We start from the raw sequence: 6,211 nt of genomic DNA on the forward strand, positions 1-6,211 counted from the left end.
GCATAGCAGCGAGACCGGGCACCAGTTCCTGAGGCTGCGCAGATCCCCCTTCTTGGGCAGGAGCGTGATAACAGCCCGCCTCATCGAAAGGAGCATCTCCCTGGTCTCGTAGGCTTCCGCCAGGACCCGCGCAAAGGCGGGCCCCAGCAAGTCCCAAAACTTCTTGTAGAACTCCACGGTCAGCCCGTCGATGCCCGGCGATTTGTTGTAGGGCATCTGACTGAGGGCGTCAGTGAGCTCGGCTAGGGTCAGGTGGCCCTCGAACTCGTCCCGCACGCCCCCGCTGACCGTGGGAAGCCCGTCCCACAGAACCCTGCACGCGTCGGAGTCGACGGGATCCGGAGAGAAGAGGGCAGAGTAGAAGGCCCTTGCCCTCTCGTTCACGCTCTCCGGATCCGTCAGAAGGGAGACGTCCTCCGCCAGGAGGCAGGTGATGTTTTTACGGTCTCCCTTCTTTTTCTCCAACGCGTAGAAGAATTGTGTGCTGCGGTCCATCTCCTGAAGGAACTGGATCACCGATCAGCTCTCTCAGGGCCGCCGACGAGAGCGGGTAGGGTTCCCGCCCCACCCGGTCCGCGGCCTCGAGGGTGCAGTTGAAGTCCCCCCCGAGGACCACGAGCTCGTCAGCGCTGATGGTGTTCAGGTGGGCGGACATCTGGTGGAAGAATTGAACCCTCGCCGGACCCGTGGACGGAGCGTACACGTTCAAGAGGTGAACGGTAGCGTCCCCGTCCCGGATCCGCTGGTGTAAGAGACGGCCTGGCACGACGTTGACCACATCGAGTACCATCGGAACGAAGGACCCGGAGAAGAGCGTCGCCACCCCACAAGATGACTCGGTGAGGTGGCTAAACGACACTCTCCCCCCCCCACTCTAGCAGCCAGTTGGCCTCGGCCTGCGGTGTCAAGTGGGTTTCCTGCAGGAAGCACACAGAGTAACCTCCCTTTTTCAGGTAGGAGATTACCTGGGCCCTGCGGAAATGGTCCTTGCACCCGTTAACATTGTCGGTACTGATGGCATACATGGTCCTCTGTCAGGAGCGGCTGGCGACACTCACGGGAGACACTGAGATCTCCCGAAGTTCACCAGCTGGTCGTGCAGCTTTCGGGCACAAATGTGCACGCACGTGCCCGAAGTCTTGCTGGCGTGGCCGGCCCTGAGGAAGCATCTCACAGAGTTTAAGACTCTCTCGAAATCCCCCCATTTGTCCAGGGCCAGCTGAACCTTATCCCTGCGGTGGGTGGTGGCCTCCAAGAAGTCCAGGAGCTCCGCTGCAGGGATGTTCGGAGAAGAGGCGGACAGAGCCTCCGAGCCCGCGCCGCACGCGGACTTCGACTCCTCCTCCCTCTCCTCCGGTTCTCCACCGCCCCCCTCGCGGTGAAGAAGCACAACGCACTCACGTTGGTGAGTGAGCGCGTTGCGTCTTATTTTGATTTTCACCGAGTCTCCCGGCGTCCCACCCCCGGGGGACGGCGCGGGAGACATCGGCGGAGGGACCCTCGCGGGCGTCGTCTGCACCCTGGATTTAGGGGGCGCAGACGGGCGCTCAGCGCGCGCCGCCGAACCCGACGGCTTGGGTCCCTCTTTCGGGGGCCGAGGCACGGTCTCAGGCCCGTCCCCGACCCTCGGAGGGAGGGGATCTACCCTCACGGGTTCTTCCCCGCCCTCGGCCACGGCCACCGGCTCTTTCAGGGGCTCCTCCTGCGCCCCCTCGGTGACCGCGACGGAGACCGGCCCCTCGTCTTCTGCCCTCTCCGGTTCTTCCCCTCCTTTCTGCGCTCCGGCAGCCGACACGAGCGCGGGCTCCTCGGAGCCCGGCTCTGCCTCGGCGGGTGTTTCAAAGACCCCCTTCGCGGCGACGCGAGAGCCGGAGCTCTTGTCCCCGCAAGAGAGGGACGCCCGAGGCAGTTTTGGTTCTTTCTCTGGGAGGGGCATTTCCTTGCCCCCCTCCGGCCCCTCGGCGGGGGTCTCTTTCGTGGGCTCCCCGGGGCCCGTTTCCGCCTCGGGGCCAGAGTCCATCTCCTCGCCGGAGTCGGCAAGACGAGGCAGATCTTTCTTTGGGAGGGGAGTTTCCTCGCCCCCCTCCGGCCCCGAGGCGGGGGTCTCCAGGATGGGCTCCTCGGGAGCCGGCTCAGCCACGGGGGCCAAGACCGCCTCCCCGCCAGAGCGAGGAACCCGGGGTGGATCTTTCTCCAGGAGGGGCGTTTCTTCCCCCCCCTCCGGCCCCTCGGCGGGGGTCTCCCGCATGGGCTCCTCGGGAGCCGGCTCAGCCACGGGGGCCGAGACCGTCTCCACGCCAGAGAGAGGGACCCGGGGCGGATCTTTCTCCGGGAGGGGTGGTTCTTCACCCCCCTCCGGCTCCTCGGCTGGGGTCTCCCGCATTTCCGCGGAGCCCGCTTCTGCCTCGGGGGTTGGTTCAGCCGCCTCCTCTTCGGCAACACCGGGTTCTGGGCCCGTGTCGCGGTCGGAGAAGGACGGCGCCCGAGGCAGCCGCTCCGCAGAGGAGCCCTCCTTCGCCCCCTCGGCGCTCCCCGCCGCGGCCGGCCCCTCGTTGATGGAGTCGGGGCCGACGTCCACGATCTCTTGCGGCGCGGGGAGGGGAACCGCCTCCAGGGCTTCCTCCATGGGCTCCGCTTCTTCGGCGGAGCCCCGGACCGCCTCGGCAGGTGGATGTTTCTCCCCCTCTTTGACATGACGAGGGCTGAGGCCCCCGTTGCCGGTGGAGGGGGGACGCCGAGGCGGGCGTTTGGGTTTCGGGGGGCTTTCTTTCGTCCCCCCGGGGACCCTCGCCAAGAGACCGGTTTTAGTGCACTTATGTGCACAGGTGGGGAAGAGGGCTTGTGCTTTCCTCTTCCCCCTTATGCTGCCAGTGAAGGTCCCCCGCCCCGTCGCGGCAGCGGGGAGCTAGCCTTCGGTGGCATTTCTCTCCACCCGCTCGGGGAGGAGATGTTTTATTTTACGGGCGGCTTTGCCGCCCTGCCTCGCAGGGGGTTCCGGCGAGGGAATCTCCTTTTCGGGAGCGCCCCCTGACCCGCAGCCAGACGACGACGGTTTCGTCTTCCCCCGCTTAGCCTCCCCGGCGGACCTGGCTGCCGCCGCCTTCTTTTTGCTACGGCCGGCGACCACGGTCCACCCGGCGGCTTTCTCCCCCGGCGCGCTTACGGTAGGCGCGGAGGGTCCGGCCGCCTCGGGGGCCTCCTTCCCCTTCCCCCCCTTTGATGTTACTGGCAGGGGGGCGGGTGTTGTCTTGCCCCCCTCCGCGGGCCTCTTTGAGGGCCCCGGGGGCGAGGTGGAATCGGAGGGGCGCGGTGCGGGCGCGGGTGGCTTTGCGCCCTGCTGGAGCTTGGGGCACCTCTTCTTCTGGTGCCCCAGCTCCTTGCAGTGGTAGCACCGCACCTCCTCCGATGAGTAAAAGATGACATAATTGGTCCCCTCGAAGGGGACCACGAAGCTGCCCTCCGCCACGTCCTGACCCGCCAGGTGAATGGTCACCTGGCGGCGGAATGATAAAATGTGGCGGAGGTGCTGGTCTTTGCAGCCTAGGGGGAGGGGGTGGATAGATGTCTTTATCTCCCCCAAGGCTTGCAAATGGGGCCTGAGCAGGTCGTCCCTCAAGAAAGGTGGCACGTTTGAAAGGACGACCCTAGTGCCCAGGCACGCGAGCGGTTCGACGGGGATAAAAATCCCCGCCACCGCGAGACCCCTCTCAATTGCCGTGTTCGCGGCGGCCTCCAATTTTAGGAAAAATACGGCTTTCCCGTACATTTTAGAGGCTGCCACGATCGCCGATGGCCCCACCACCTTGGCCATGGCCTTGACAAAGCCCTCAATCGAGAGGGAGTCCTTCAGGAGGCACCGGACTCCGTGCCTCCTGGTAATGTTCTTAAAAGGTGCTGCAGCTTCCGCTGCAGCCACCTTTGCCCACTTTATCGGGGCTTCTTGAGCTTGCCCGCTCATTTTAAATTTTTTTATTTTTATTTATTTATTTAAACCAAAAAGAAAACGAAACAGACAGACTCACCCCTGCACTCCAATAGTGCAGGGGTGCGCAATACAAAATAGGAAAAAAAGGAACTAAAGTTTTTTATTTATTTTCCAAAAAAAAAAAGATTTAATTTTGTTTTATACAAATAAACACAAACCCCTGCACTCCAATAGTGCAGGGGCAAACGAAAAATCAAAAAGTGTTTATTTTTTTTCAAAAACCAAACTAATTTTATTTATTTATTTATTTATTTTTTTTTTTTAATTTTTTAAAATAAACAAACAAACACACATGCACCCCTGCGATCCAATAGCACAGGGGCACAAACAAAAATCAAAAATCAAAAATCAAAAAACCAAAGAAAGGATTTTTTTTTTTTTTTTTTTTTTTTTAATTGTTTATCTTATCCCGTTTTATTCCCCCCCAAAGGAAATAAAACGAGATAAAATGAAAACAATAATAATCAAAATAAATCCAGTTAGAGGTTTTCTTTTAAAAATAAAAACCTTCAACTAAAAAATATAATACAAATAAGAAACAGGGCAGACAAAAAGTGCCTGCCCTTCCCCTACTCTGCCCAAGGCAAGAGCAGGGGATTTTTAAAACAAAATGATTTTTAAAACAAAGTCAAAAACAGTTTTTCAAAGCAAAAATAATTTTAAAATAAACGAGATAATGTGCTCTTAATTATAAAATAAAAAAGCACCTAAAATAAAAAAGTGAAAAGGCAAAGTTAAAATTGAAAGAAGGAAAAATAAAAATCACCCAAAAGGAAAAAATCCAAAATGACCGCCCCCCTGCACTTACAATGCAAGTGCAGGGAGACAAACAAACCAAAACAAACAAACACTTATTTTAAAGAAAAGAACCGTTCAAAAATTAAAATTCTTTAACTAAAAGGTGCACCACTACTTTAAATAAATGAAAAGAACCAAAAGATTTCCAAAATAAAACTTGAAACAACTGTTTTTTAAAATTTTTCAAAAGGATAAGCAGGAGCTCCACTCGTGGGTGACCTGCTCCAAACGACACAAAAGTAGGCCTATTTAAATGCCTAAAAGGCAAACGTCACCTCCAGCCGTCATTTGTGACGGCTGGAGAAAAAAATACAAATTAGCATCCTCTTAATAGAGGATGCTAAATAGTTAGGCATTTAACTAAATTAATGAAAACTGGTCAAAAAGTCTGCAAATTAAATGTTCAAAACAAAAGGGGAGGTGGTACAGAGCACGCCCCCTAGGGTTCACTGGTCGACAAACGATGCCATGTCGCCAGCAGACTCCGCGTGGGCGTGCTCTAAATGAATCCGGGAACGGAGGAGGGCCCTGAACATGGCCCCGCAGTCAAAGAGACCTTCCCCGCTCATCTTCCGCTTCCTGGTCTTGTAAATGGCCAGTTTAGCAAGAGCCAGGAGCAGATTGACGAGGAGGTCTCTCTTTTTGCTGGAGCCACGAACAGGGTGCCCGAAGATGAGGAGGGTGGGTGAAAAGTGCAGCCAGAACTGCAGCAAGAGGTTCTTCAGCAGCAGGAAGAACGGCTGCAGCCTGGCGCATAAAAAATAAATATGAGCCACCGACTCGGACTGACCGCAGAAAGGGCATGCGGCGTCCGAGTCGGTAAAGTGACGCAGGATCTCTCCTGACGCGAGCGCTCCGTGCAGGACCCTCCAGCCCAGGTCCCCAGCTCCCCTGGAGACCAGCGGGGAGTAAAGGGCCTCCCACTGGGGACCGACGCCCTCCGGCGGTCGGAGGGTCTCCCGCCAAGCGGTGTCTCGGCGGGAGACGAGGGCGGGGAAATGGAGGGTGTGGAGCGTCATCGCGTACAGGGTCCTCCTCGACGCCGATGGCAAGGGGGTCGAGGAGAACTGCGAGATCCTGCTCAGGTTGTTCTCGAGGGGGGGCCGAGGGGGGGCTCGGGCCTTGGGTTCGATCAGCAGGACCGGAGAGCCGGGGGTCGGGGGGGTGGGGGTGGATGGCTCGCCGGTCCTGAGAACTCCCTCGAGATACCTGACAGAGTCTGGGTGCAACGCTGCTTTGCACTCCCGGATCGCTCGGCCGGCCGTCCGGACCGACACCCGAGCCGCCCTGGCGACGAGCGCCTCGGGCGCCAGCCACGCCGAGCGTTCGCGATCCAGGAGATCCCAGACTCTGGTCACCTTGGCCGAGATCAGCGCGCGCCGCACCGAGGGGGACTCCAACGCCTGCGCACCTAGGTGGGGGTTGTGC

General features: G+C 58.1%; 1 pseudogene; it reads right to left on the minus strand.

Moving 5' to 3' along the window:
- The window catches only part of LOC121315470, a 175,481-nt pseudogene that overhangs the window by 144,375 nt on the left and 24,895 nt on the right, over positions 1-6,211 (minus strand).

This window comes from Polyodon spathula, chromosome 5 (genome assembly GCF_017654505.1).
Source record: "Polyodon spathula isolate WHYD16114869_AA chromosome 5, ASM1765450v1, whole genome shotgun sequence".
Lineage (NCBI taxonomy): Eukaryota > Metazoa > Chordata > Actinopteri > Acipenseriformes > Polyodontidae > Polyodon > Polyodon spathula.